Below are 14,540 nucleotides of genomic sequence, written 5' to 3' on the forward strand. Positions count from 1 at the left end.
CCTTGTAGACGGAAACCAGGCCCATCAAAGTGCTGTTACCGACATTTCAGATTTTTATTTAATATGAAAAGCATTAAATGGGTGAGGGTGGGGTGAAAAATGAAACTCAATAGAGCCACATCCAGTCTTGTCTCTGTAGGTCTGCCCCATCACTGAAAATCACCAAGCAGTCATGATACTTAAGGACCCAAGGATAGCATAAAATGCTGCAACACACAGCCTGATGAATGACCTTTGTATCTAGGCTTAGGGGAGGGGGATACAATGTGCTTACTCTATTATTCACACTGCATTTACTCTGTCAAATGTTTTCATTTCCTAATGCAGAATCCTTTAGTGAAGAAAAAAAGCCTGCCTGGTTGGATTTGAATTTATTATTTCAGTGATACAGAAAGACATGGAGACTAAACTTTCAACTGACACGAGGTAGAATAAAGTACCACGTTTTCTTCCAATCAATTTTTCACCTTTACACACAGTGATAAGCACCTGTGCCAAAGGTTCTTGATTCTATCTACGTGAAAGGGCTCTAACTGACAATCATTTAGTCCACAAGTCAACAGCCTTAAATATCAAAAATGTGAGGACCTGAGTGTGGATTTGCATAGTTCCGGGCTCTGTGGAACTATCTGCTCCCTGTAACAACCCACCCTGCAGAGAGTGCACCCATGCAATGCCCTACTAGAGATGAGAGAGATCAAGAAGGTGGGGAGAAAGGTCTGGACTTGCCCTTTAACCAGACCCAAGCATGTTTCCCTGTCCTTCTTGGCTGAACACCATATCACCATGTTTCCAAGAACAACGGCTGACCTCAGGTAGCAGAGTGAACTATGGCCCTTGTGGTGTGATTTAAAGATCCCTCTGCCCCAAATTTCCTCACTCTCCTTTGAAACTGCCTGATAGCCTGTATTTGAGATTTATTCCTTTAGTTTAATACGCATTGTCTCAGAATGCCAATGTCCTTGGGACAGTTTTTTTTTTAATTTATTTTTTATTGAAGTATAGTTGAATTACAATGCTGTGTTAATTACTGCTATACAGCAAAGTGACTCAGTTTTATGTAAATATACATTCTTTTTCATATTCTTTTCCATTAAGGCTTATCACAGGGTATTGAATATAGTTCCCTGTGCTATACAGCAGAACCTTGTTGTTTATCCATTCTATATATACCAGTTTGTATCTGCTAATCCCAAACTCCCAATCCAACCCTCTCCCATGTGCCTCTCCCTTGGCAACCATCAGTCTATTCTCAATGTGGGACAGTTTGTTAATGCATTAAGTCATCAATCAGTCATTCCTACTATGGCATGTGTTCATTTCATCCATTCCTTCCTTTCTACCAGCTGGCTGAAATCACCAAATCTAGAGGATGAGAGTTATTGGGTTACACTTTATTGTTCACGTTCTCTTTTATCTTTTGACTCAGGAGAAGAGCTTAAAAGGGAGGGAAGGGTGATTTTGGAGAATGGGGCACAGCCATAGAAGGAAGGGGCAGCTGGAGGAGAGCAGGAGAGCCCTGATGCCCCAGGGTGAGGAGAGGAATCCAGCAAGTGAGTTCAAACTCAAAAAGCCCCAATATTTCCCAACTTTGGGACAAGCCTACTTCAGGGAATACTACTTCAGATCTGGGCAATGACCTAGAATTGCATAAGCTCTGCTTATCTTTCAAATTAGTTCCACTGGGCTTAATGAGGGAGCAATTTTTCTGTGCATAAACTGAATTTTAAATGACCCAATAACCACATGAAGAAAGCATAAGTAAAAATTCTAAATGTACACACATCCCATCATGTACATAACTATAATTTCACTGAGAAATGGAATTCTGAAGTTGCAAGTGACACAGAGAAAATAACCTCATCTGTACATTTCTCCCTCTTCACTGAGGCAAAGTGAAGGCTGTGGCAGTCTTCTGTATGATGACGGTGGGTGGGGAAGATGATCTTCCCACACTGGTCTGACCTCCTGTGCTACAATTCATACAGCCATGACCACATCCATATTTGGAATAGAATAAGGACAGGACCTGCCCAGCTGCTATTCTCCTGAGGATGGAATTACTGTCCATCTCTCTTCAAACTTGGGCTAAGCAAATGTGTGAGCCAGCAGCTATGAATTTACTTCAAATAAACTGTTGTTTCTCAAATCTGCCTGGATTGTAAAAATTATCCAGGGTGCTTGTTTAAACCAAGCAGTTCCTCAGAATTCTGATTCAATAGGTCTGGAAAGGATCCAGAAAATTGTGTTTTTCACCAGCACTTCAGATGATTTTTATAATCAGGCAAGTTTTATAAATACTAAGATAAGAAATCCACAATTTCAGAAAGAAAACTAGGAAAAGGGAGAGGCCAGAGGGAGTTGTTTCTCCACTGGGCTTGGGAATACATGCTGCTGTCCCTTTTGGAGGATAAGGTAGATTATTACTTTAGGCCGTATCCACTGCCTACCTTGAGCTGAGAACTTTTCATGATGTAAACAGTACACAGGAATCCAAGATAAAGAGGGAATTCAACTCTTATGTGTAAAGGCCTATTAATACCCACAAACTCAATATATACAATGAAACATACAATGAAACCCTAGTGTCATGCAACTATTCTTCCACGTACTGGTGGTAAAGTCATAGCTCCACTGCCACCACCAAAAAAAAAAAAAACAAAGATGCATCTCAATACCATAATGGTGCAGCCAGAGTTCTATATAACAGAATACAGCTGGCTAATACAGCAAGTTAGAATGTGGGTACTACTAGAGATAGTTTGAAGAACAACCCTCAAATGGAACACAGTTTTTCACAAGAATTCCTCTACCACAGGACTGCAATAGGAACCCCATTTGGCAGCTTCACAAACACATGGCCTAGGCCTGAAGAGAACACAAGAGGATAAAAATAGTAATTATATGGAGTGGGAGAACTATAAGTGAAATCTTTCTATATTTATTTCCCTCATTGTTATTTTAATGTAGATGTGATAAATAAGAAATTAACAATTGTTGATGCGTTACTATTTATATTCTCTAATCACTATTAATAAATCACTATTTTGTCAAAAAGCAAATTTAAATATTCCTTAATGACAACTGAGTCAGTATTAACTGCTTCTATTGATGGAGATATTATACTTTACCAACATATTTCTTGGTCAAAAACTTCATTTGCAGACATAGAAATAACATGAGGCATTGAGAGTCACATCCCAATTTCAGGCAAAGTATTTAATATAGTATGAAAACAGAATTAAATGTTTATTTATTTTAATAAATCAGAATGCACTAGGCATTCTGAAAAACATAAAATATGCAACAGAAGTCTCTGAGGCAGAAGGAAGGGAGAGGTTAAATCTAAGCAGGTGAAGATGCAAGAGAGAGAAGTGGGCAGGACCTGCTATGTGGGAATTTACTGGTGCCAGTGGCCAGGGTCTTTGCTGCCATCTTCACTACCTCAGCCTGGGGGACCTGGGCCTCCAGAAAGTGCACTGTGGTTAGTCACAGGCACCTTCTCCCAAGGACAGCAGAGCTCTGTGGCAGAATGTACAAATGGAACACCCCCCCCCACCCACCCACCCACTGCCCTGATCTGGACCTCATGATCCTTTCACATTTTGATAGAGAGAGAAGGAAAGTAGTGACTAAAGGCGGGGCAGGGAGAATTATCACAAAGAGGATCCCAGGCTTCTGAAAAAATAGTCTGGGGGCTGAGAATGGGTGGAAACAACTGTTATCAGAGGGAGGGGCTAGAGACCAGCCCTGTGTCAGTGGGGAGAATCGTGACCAAGAGAGGGAAATGGCAGAGAAAGGAAAAGATATAGACCCCAAAGAAAAACTGTGAGGACTTGCAGCCTTGCTGCTCTGCAGACAGAGAGACAGATGCTGCTGCCTGAGGGTTCTCAGTGAGGCTGTTCTCAGCCTGGCTGAGCTCATGCTATCCTGTCTGGCATGTCTCATGAGGATTTTCTTGAATGACCACAGCTGACTATCAAAGGATCTTAGCTCCCAGAGCATTTGTTAATGGTGATATATCTGTCCAAAAGACAGGTGCTCGAGTCCAGGCCAATGGGAAAAACTGAACTTACACATTTCTTTCAAAGTTTAAAAATATGACATTTGAAATCTGTACTGAAATCCAAGATGACTTTTTTTTTAACTTAATTTTCCAAGGAATGGCAGGGATCCTAGATGACAACTTTTCTCATTAATATTTTCACTAAAAGAATTAAGTTGGAAACAATTAGGAATTTCTCTTTTTATACTTTGGTTTGAGGTTTGATGTTCTCCTTATTTTGAGGATAATTATTGGGTTTTACCTTTACACCTAATGAAAAGAAAAGAACAAGATCTATTTTAATTCTAGAATCTACCCTTACCCAAGAGTCAGTCAGATTTGTCCAAACCCTCGACCAGAATACATCCTTCAAGTCTTAAATGAGAGACTCTTGACATTTTGGGGTAAGGTTATCACTGATATCACACCTTAGCCCAAATACCACCTCCCCTGGCTGTATTTCCCTAGAGTTGCCTTAGTATGGTAGGCAGTAGTTTTAGAAATGGAGGCACTGTAGAAGAATTCTAGAAACTAGAAAATCTAGATAAGTGGTTAATATTTGAGGAGATAAGCAGAATCTAAGTCCATAAACTTGAAAATGTAAAATGCTTTCATGTTGTTACACATTATAAAACAACAGCTCTCATATACTGAATGCTTACGTTGTGCTAAGCCTAACTCTGTAAGTATTCTAAGTGCTTCATCCCCCGATTCCCATAACCACCTGTAAACTTCATAGTGTCACCCTGTCTTACACTTAAGGAAACAAGGCCTAGAGACCAGATCAAGGCCCAAGGCCACAGAGCTAGTAAGTGGCAGAGTCAGGATTTGAATCCCCTTGACACCAGAGCCTACTTGCTCAGCAACGAACCCTGCCCCATCAGTGTGAAACACTAGACACTCCAGGATTGTCTCTTCCAGTACGCTTCCCAGCCAGCATCTGCGCCCCAACTCCTCTGCTCTGAATTGCATCCCACCCTTTGTGTTTTCAAAACCCTTTATCAGTTGTGTCCCAATAGGGACTGAACATTCCTTGAAGACAAGGTCCATGGCTTATTATCTTTATAGCCCCAGCACCTACCAGGGAGGCTGAGAGAGAGTAAGGGCTTACAGGATGTTGAAATAAGAGGTATCTAGGGAAGATGCCAGAATTAAACATTTATTATTCTCAGGTAAAATCTAGTATTTATAATTTCATTTTACAATAATTGGCATTACTACAATTATTCTTTTTTATAATATAATATTGATAGTTTATATATAGGTATACCTCATTTCATTGTGCTTCATTTTATTCTACTTTGCAGATACCACGTTTTTCACAAGTTGAAGATTTGTGGCAACCCTGCATTGTCGGATGATGGTTGCATTTTTTAGCAATAAAGTTTTGTGGGGTTTTTTTTGGCTGCATTGGGTCTTCATTGCTGTGCACGGGCTTTCTCTAGTTGCAGCGAGCAGGGGCTACTCTTCGTTGCGGTGTGCAGGCTCTAGGTGCGCAGGCTTCAGTAGTTGCAGCACACGGGTGTCAGTAGTTGTGGCGCATGGGCTCAGTAGTTGTGGTATGCAGGCTCTAGAACGCTTGGGCTTCCGTAGTTGCAGCACACGGGCTTCAGTAGTTGTGGCTCACGGGCTCTAGAGTGCAGGCTCGGCAGGTGTAGCGCACGGGCTTAGTTGCTCCACAGCATGTGGGGTCTTACCGGAGCAGGGATTGAACCCATGTCCCCTGCTTTGGCAGGTGGATTCTTAACCACTGTGCCACCAGGGAAGTCCCAGCAGTAAAGTATTTTTTAATTAAGGTGTGTACATTGTATTTTTAGACATAATACTATTGCACACTTAATAGACTATAGCGTAAACATAACTTTTGCGTATATATACTGCAAAAGCAAAAAATTCGTGTAACTGGCTTTACTGAGATATTTACTTTATTGTGGTGGTCTGGAACTGAACCTGAAATATCTCTGAGGTATGTCTGTAGATGAGTTGATTCTATTTTCAAGTAATTCTGCTAGAGCTTTACAGCTGAGGTAGGCAGCTGTAATATTTAAGGCATCAACAGTGTCCAAATGAAAGAATAAAAGAGAAGGATACATTGTATATTAAATAAAGTGGAACCAAATGCTAATTGTTGACTAAGGATGAAGGCCAAGATGTTACCGCCCACAGTGAATATTTTGAGAGCTCCCATTTTCATAGTCAGTGCTCTCCTTCCCCAACAGGAACACACTGTAATGTGCTTGCACACATCCCCCTGAAGGGAAGAGTCCCTGTCACCTCCTCTCTTCCACATTCCCTGTAACACTGGGCTTTCTCTTTCTGAAAGTACTCTTAGCCCTTAATTTCAGGAAGTTCCTAGCAAAACAGTCATAACATATAGAAAATGTGTGCTGGTGGAGACTCCCTAGGAACACAAAGAAGTTAGGAGCCTGGCTCCTGAGCAGGAGAGTAGGATAGCACAATGATAAATCTTGGCCCTACTGCCTGTTGATCTCGAACAAGTGACTTAACTTTTCTAGGTCTCAGTTTCCTCCTACGTAAAATGGAGGTGAAACTGCTCCTAATTCATAAGGCTGTTGGGAGAACTGGTGAGAAATGTAGGTAAAACACTTCCCGCATTAGCTGGCACGTGGTAAGGACTCAGTAGGTGTCAGCTATTGCAGCCGATGGGGATTGCTGAGTGATAGCAGCCATGTCCCACAGGAGAACTGGCCTGTGGGCCACCTCTGGCACAGGTGCCAGCACTGGGGAATCTTGGTCCTCAACTGAGCCCTGCAATAACATGTCAAGGGGGTCCATGCAGTACAGACCACCTGGGTGCAAGTGATCAGTTTTTAGCTGTGTGACTTGGGACAGTTGCTTAACCTCACTGTAGCTCAGTTTGCACATGTGTAAAGTAGTGATAATAATAGTACCTGACCCATACATTATTGCGAGGATTAAGTGAATGTGTGTGTGTGTGTGTGTGTGTGTGTGTGTGTGTGTGTGTATGAATTTATACACAAACATATATGAACAGGTCTGGCACATAACTGTATAAATTAGCTTCAGCCTTCACTTGCTACCCAACACCTCTGTGTTGAAGTAGACAGATAAATGACATTCTATGTGGTCACTGAGGGAAATTTAAAATATCTTGTTATATTTTTCAAATAATCTGAGAAATTCTTTGCTCTGTATGTCTTTTGGAAGAAGTTGGAGACCAGCATATTGATAAGTCCCTTTCTGGTTTTAAAATATTTATTATTAAACTGAAAAAGCCTTGAGCAGTATGTGACAATGCACAAGAATTCATAGTCTTCCTATAAAAGTCTGATTCTCCTGCCCCTAAGTGTTTCAGAGACAGTGAAAGGGAAAGATCTAGCTTAGGAGAACTGTTTTGTCAAGTAAAAATGGTCTCAAAAGTGTTTACAATTCTCATTTGATTATTCTCACTGCTGAAAAACAGTGGAAATGATTATAAGGACTTTAAATAAAACTTTCATTTTATGAAAAGGAAATGGTACAAGCTACACACTAAATTGTTCTCTAGTTTCTGAATTAAGTCAAGTAAAGTAAGGAAGCATCCAAGATAAGGCTGAAACACACCCTTCCTACTGGTGATCTGCCACCCCCGATAAAAAACTGTAATTGAAGCCAATCCTGGGCAAAGCAAGGTCCTGGCCAAACGTTCCATGTCTTTCTACAAATATTCACAGCAGGGTTGTACCAAGACATTTCTGCACTGTAGTGCTTTCTTGGTCACTAAGTATTTCTCTCTCTCTCTCTCTTTCTCTCCCCCTTTGTCTCTCTGTCTCTGTCTCTCACTCTCTGTGTCTCTCTGTCTCTATCTCTCTCCCTCTCAAACACACACAGCGTCAGTCACAGTGATGGTTTGGAGTGAAGATAAGAAAGAGAAGATTGAACAGCTTTTCATACAATTGACATGCAGAGGCCTGCTGTAAGTACCTAGATACCCAGCAGTAACCAGTTCTCCTCACCATCCCTCCCTGGCCAGTTTCCAGACATGAAGGAAACAACCCCTTCAAAAGATTATGTCAAAGACAGCCACAAAAAGAAAGGGAGGAAGGGAGGGAGGGAGGAAGGGAGGGAGGGAGGGAGGGTGGAAGGGTGGAAGGGAGGAAGGGAGGAAGGGAGGAAGGGAGGAAGGGAGGAAGGGAGGGAGGGAGGGAGGGAGGAAGGGAGGGAGGGAGGAAGGAAGGGAGGAAGGAAGGAAGGGAGGGAGGAAGCCACAATGTCCACCCAATCCTGCACGTTCCAGAATTCTTCAGAGTACAGTTGACCCTTGAAGAACACAGGTTTGAAATGCATGGGCCCACTTATATACGGATTTTTAATAGTAGTAAATACTGCAGTATAACACGATCCACAGTTGGTTCAAACCACAGATCCAGAACCTCTGATACAGAGGAAGTGGACACATATAGGGAGCACCGACTTTAAGTCATACATAGACTTTTTCTTTTTTTTTTTTGAAAAGTCCGTTCATAAAACTTTTATTCCACTTACATGAACTTAATACATGTGTTCTTAACAATTATGCTTGGATTGTTCATGAAAATCTCATAAGACATTAAACAAAGCTGGCCATCATCTCAAGTTATTTCCCTGTTAACTATTTTTGCAGCACATGCATGTTAGGCGAGTATCAAAAACAAAACAAAAAACAAAACAAAAAGCTAAAAAATGTTAAATACATGGTTTTTTTGTTTTACTGCTGCGCTTGATATACGTGAAGTAATGAATATCAAGCAATTCATTTTTACTGCATCTTTACTTGTACATTTGTTCTTAGGTTGCCTAAAACATTTAAATACAAATAAAATGAGTGTAGCAAAAATAATGAAAGAAAACAGCAGGTAACTTTACAAGTAACGGAATGTGAACCGTTTCCGCCCTTATCCAGAGTAAACTGGGTCACAACTAAAGGAACACTTCAGTAGCTGTAGTCAGCGGTGTGCACATTGAGACTGAGTATTCCACAGATAACACATGGTTTAACATGTAATATCCATGGGATATCTATTTCTACTATAGCCTTGTAAATGCTCCAAACCTTAAAGTACCCACAGCTACACCTGTGACTAGAACCAATTATCCCTTTTATTTCCCACCAGGACAAACCAATATGTAGTCAGTTTTCTTTGCTTAGACATGGAAGCAGTTTTAACACTGGCCCTTCTGAAGCCAAAATGTACCGAAAGTACTATGCCAAACATTTATAACTTGTATAAAAATTCCACATCCCCATATTGGCCACCTCAAGATGAAAACAGATAACTCCCTAAATGTTAACTGGCTCTACTCCCCTAATATTAAACATAAAAACCACATGGGAAATATAGAAATTCAAATAGAAGTAACATAAACCTGTCATAAATCATAAACAAAAACTATTTGTGGGACAGCATGGATGACAAACGGTCTACTGTGTCAATTTTAGAACGAGGCAGACGAAAGTTGGAAGGCAGGTTAATTTTCCTCTCCTCCTGCTTCAGCTTTGTCTCCTTGGGTATCCGATGTCCACAATGTCAAGGTGTCTCTCAGTAACTGCATTATTAGTGTGCTGTCTTTGTATGACTCTTCACTTAATGTATCAAGTTCAGCAATGGCTTCATCAAATGCTGTCTTTGCAAGAGAGCAGGCTTTCTCAGGGGAGTTCAGAATCTCATAATAGAACACAGAGAAGTTAAGGGCCAGACCCAATCTGATAGGATGTGTTGGTTGCATTTCCTTTTTGCTGATTTCAAAAGCATCTTGGTATGCTTGCTGTGATTGATCCACAATCCCTTTCTTCTCGTCGCCAGCAACAACCTCAGCCAAATAACGGTAGTAGCCTCCTTTCATTTTCAAATAGAAGACTTTGCTCTCTGCTTGTGAAGCACTGGGATCAAGAACTTTTCCAAATGAGACAGTACATCATTGCAGATACCTCTTAGCTCGGTCTCAATTTTCTCTGTCTTCTCCAGCCATCTGCTGTTTTTTCTCAGCACCTTCCATCTTTTTCTCAGTACTTGAGACGACCCTCCAAGGTGACCTACAGGCTCCTACAACATTTTTATAAGCAACTGAGAGAAGATTCCTCTCCTCATTGGATAATTCAGCTCTTGCTCAGTTACAGACTTCATGCGGGCTGCCACGTCATCATCTCGCTCAGCCTGCTTGGCCACTTTGGCCTTCTGCACCACTCATTTTTATCCATGACTGGGTGTTCTGGCGGGCGCTTCCGGGCCGCCTCGGCTCGCAGCCCGGTGCCCAGGCCTGGCCTGCCCGCCGTGCCGCCATCCGGGTCGGGGAGAGCTGGGTGCCGCTGCCACCGCGCAGGGCGCAGAGGCTGCGCCGAGGAGCGGGCGGGAGAGGCAGCCATACATAGACTTTTGATTCCACCAGGAGGGTCCCCCAATTCCACCAGCCCCCTCCCGCCATTGTTGAAGGGTCAACTGTGGCATTTAACAAACCCCGGAAATTTCAAACTGCTAAAATTTTTCTGTTAGTGCTACCCAGATGCATGACTGTTGGGGAGAATACTTGAAGAATCCTAAATTCTACCTCCCCTAATAATGTCCTTTGTCTATCATCCAAATTTGCCCTATGTCAGAACAGCCATTGCTATTCAGCAGCCTATGTAAAATGAGTCCCGGTGCTTAGTCCAGTTCCAGACAACTGATGTGCATGTCACATATCACCTGTACTGGGGACAGCTCTGGACTCAGAGTGTCCCCCTGAGGCTTAGTAGGTGACAAGATAGGCCAGAACAAGGAGACCCAGAACCCCACAAATAGAGCCCAGGAGGAAAGCTGGTGATGGAGAAGGGTCCCAAAAGGGACGACTGGTCTGGGCGATTCAATGTTTTGTTACAACAGAGTAACTGAAAGTACTGTTGGACTAGAGGAATGACTGTGTGTGTGTCTGCAGGGGTAGGGGGAACAGCAGGGCATTAGAGTCTGACAGGAGGAGACTTTTAAAAGCTGATACTTTCCCAGCCCACAGAAGAAGATCTGGGGTCCCAGGCAGCACACAGCCAGGGAGGGGACCATCTGAGGCCTGGTCATGGGAATGGCAAAAAACTAGTCACCAGTCATAGTGAAATGAGCCACATCAGATCCTTTCAAGAATTAGTGATGGTAGGGACTTCCCTGGTGGTCCAGTGGTTAAGACTCTGCTGCCACTGCAGCAGGCGTGGGTTTGATCCCTGTTCGGGGAACTAAGACCCCTCATGCCTCAGCGCAGCCAAAAAAAAAAAAGAAAACATTAGTGACGGTATGGATAAACACATAAAACTATATATGGGAGGAAAACTCTAGTTTAAAAATTATAAGATTAGGTATCTAGTCTCATGTTTTCCCCTTACAAATTACGTGACCTTCAACAAATCACTTGACCTCTCTCAGCCTAGTTTAGCTGCTTTAAATGGAGACAATAACCATCACACCTATTACACAGGGTTGTAAGGATCTGATGAAAGGACAGATGTGAAAGCAGTTTATAAACCACGGTGCTCTAGACCTGTGACATGGCTTCTTTCCTCCTTTGCTGCATATCCAAGGGATGCTCTGGACTTGCAAGAGGAAGAGTGGCTGACAATATTAGGACTTTCACCATGGTAGGAAGTGGGGAAGCACCTGGACTGGGAAAGTATCAGAATCTGTGCAGCTCTTAAAAGCCTCCTCCTGGGGCTTCCCTGGTGGCACAGTGGTTGACAGTCCGCCTGCCGATGCAGGGGACACGGGTTCGTGCCCTGGTCCGGGAAGATCCCACGTGCCGCGGAGCGGCTGGGCCCGTGAGCCATGGCCGCTAAGCCTGTGCGTCCGGAGCCTGTGCTCCGCAACGGGAGAGGCCACAACAGTGAGAGGCCCACGTACCGCAAAAAAAAAAAAAAAAAAGCCTTCTCTTGCCAGACTCCAATGTCCTGCTGCACCCCACCAAACCCCCACAAACACACACTGAGAGTCATTCCTCTAGCCCAACAGTATTTTCAATTATTCTGTTGTCAAATATGTGACTACTCTATTGTAGTTGAAACTGGAGGCATGGAGACCCCAAGGTCCAAAGATGTGCTTTCCTTGGCCTGCTGTTTGGCCTACAAAGGGTACATCTGCTCCCTCCCCCACAAAAATTAGATATATGCTCTAATATATTTAAATATATATATATATATTTTAAAATCACGAAATTCCCATAAAAAATTTAGTTTTCTAGCTTCTCTTGAAAAACCAAAAGATCTAGCAACACTGGGCCCAAATTCCCACAAAGCAACACAAACTTTAGGGAGCATAAGAATCACAGCAAGAGATCATTAAAACATAAGCTGCAAGACCCCGTCCTCAGAGTTTCTGATTCCTTAGGTCTGGGATAGGACCGAACAAACAGCATTTCTAACAAGTTTCAGGTGATTTTGATGCTGCTAGTCAAGAGACCATACTTTGAGAACCACTGTGCTAGATCCTTGCATGGGCTGTTCCTGTTCAATAGGGATGCACACTCCAGTTTAATATAGCCCACACCACATCCTATGGTCAGTGACACAAGTATCTGTTGTCAACTATCATGCTTACTCTCTTGTTTCTCTTACACATGCAAAGTCACTTAACTAACCTAATATGCCTGACCTCTTAAGCATTCGAGTTACTAGCAACCTCTGCTACTTGAGGGCAAGAAACCTGCCTTATACACCTCCTTCTCCCTCTCCAACCCCTGTCTCTCTGCCTCTCTCAAACATACACACTCACCATCCTACACAGTGTCTTACACATAGCGCTCAACTATGTTAGTTGATTTGAGTACCTGCATAAAGTCTGAATCCTTCAAGGCCTGAGCTTGAAGGACAGCAAGCCTTTTAAGCTAGGAACTGGTTTAGGCCTCCTTCCCTTTGTCTATTGGATCTTGATGAAAGAGCAGGTCAATGCTGCCTCAAATGTGGAGGTGGGAGACAAAGAACAAAGATCATTACACAGGATGAAGCATAAGCTCTCCTGAGACCCATTTCTCCTTTTTAGCTTCTCAGAATCAGTACTCAGCCCCAAATCCTCTAAAATTAGTTATCATTCAGGAATACTATCAGTTGAGCAATTCAACCAACTGCCTTCGCTAAGTGGTTTCATGATCATCAGCTTGAGGGCAGGGGAAGAGGCCCGGGTGATAAATCTAGATTCCCTCTAACTTTCTTTTCTATGAGCCCATTAATGACGACTTGGAACAAATTCTGGTACACATTTTGAAATCCACCAAAATGCAGGCCAGACTCCTCCCTAGTGTCTACCCCCAACCCACACATGCTCTGTCTTATAGCCTTGGCCCTAAGCCATGGTTTGTGTAAAATGGCCTCAAATTTAATTTCCACTTAGAGTTAAATGTTTCTCTCTTCAATAATGAAATATGGGCAGCTCATTCCAGAGAGCTGTAAAGAGTGTCAGTCTTTAAGGCCAAGAACTTTTATCCTTCTTTTACAAGCTGACAGCAAATGAAAAGAGTTTGTTTCACCAAAAGGGATACCAAGGTAATTTGTGAAGACCTGACCTCATTAAAATATTCTTGAAATGTGACCAAAAAGGAAGAAATATCTAAGTAAACTGTTGGAGGCCTATCCTATGTCAAAAAGTGGCCTCAAAGCAGTATTATTATCACTTCCATTTTATGAAAAAGGGCCCTGAGACTTATAACAACCTCCCCGGGATTATACAGCTGTAATCAAAAACAGAATCAAACTCACTCTCAAGCCCACAACTTCCCCATTACCAATTTATCTTCACCATCCATACGTCTTATATCAAGGGCACATCTTCCCTCTAAACTGCCTCTAAAAAGCTTAAGAACTCAGAGGCTAAAGATGGCCCCAAACTCAATACATAAAATAGAAGACCCCATGGTAATTGCTTCTTAAAAGTAGAAGAAACAAAATGAGCACACAGTGAATCAGAGCAAAGATATGCAAACGCATTTTTATAAGTGACAAATGATTCCCAGGCCAGAAAGGCTTTGCTTGAATGTAATAACAAATCTCAAGAAAACAGATCCCTCAGAAGGAGATTGCGAGGTAGCAGCAAAGGTATAAGAATCTGAGAAAAGTCATCAAAGCCCATCAAGCAGCCTCCAAGGACAGTCCTGGCTGGCTGGTCCAATCCTTAATAAAGGGAGATGCCCAAAACCTGTCAATTTCAAGAAGCCCAAAAGCCATGACGGGAAAGACCAATAGATTTGAGCACATACAAATTAAATTAAAGGATGCCTTAAAAAAGTCAAAAGGTGAATGAACACAGAAGAGGAGGAGATATTTGAACACATGTCAGAAAAAGGGTTAATATTACTACTACTATAAACATGCTCCCTCCCGCCAAAAAATGATCAAGGACAAACAATCCAACAGAAAAAATGAACAGGAGAGGAAATGAATAGACAAATCATGGAACAAGAAATGCAAATATCTCAAAAACACACAGAAAAATTCTCAACTGCACCTGTAGTCAGGAAACATGCAAATCAAAACAAAGTTGCACTGTTT

The 14,540-nt window shown here is 42.3% G+C and overlaps 1 long non-coding RNA gene and 1 pseudogene across 2 annotated transcripts in view; both read right to left on the bottom strand.

Annotated features, from left to right (window-relative positions):
* The window catches only part of LOC137223409 (uncharacterized), a 46,757-nt gene that overhangs the window by 23,857 nt on the left and 8,360 nt on the right, over positions 1-14,540 (bottom strand). The window lies entirely within an intron of this gene.
* LOC137223408 (14-3-3 protein zeta/delta pseudogene) lies at positions 8,362-11,875 on the bottom strand (annotated as a pseudogene).

The sequence above is a fragment of the Pseudorca crassidens genome, chromosome 4, assembly GCF_039906515.1.
Source record: "Pseudorca crassidens isolate mPseCra1 chromosome 4, mPseCra1.hap1, whole genome shotgun sequence".
Classification (NCBI taxonomy): domain Eukaryota; kingdom Metazoa; phylum Chordata; class Mammalia; order Artiodactyla; family Delphinidae; genus Pseudorca; species Pseudorca crassidens.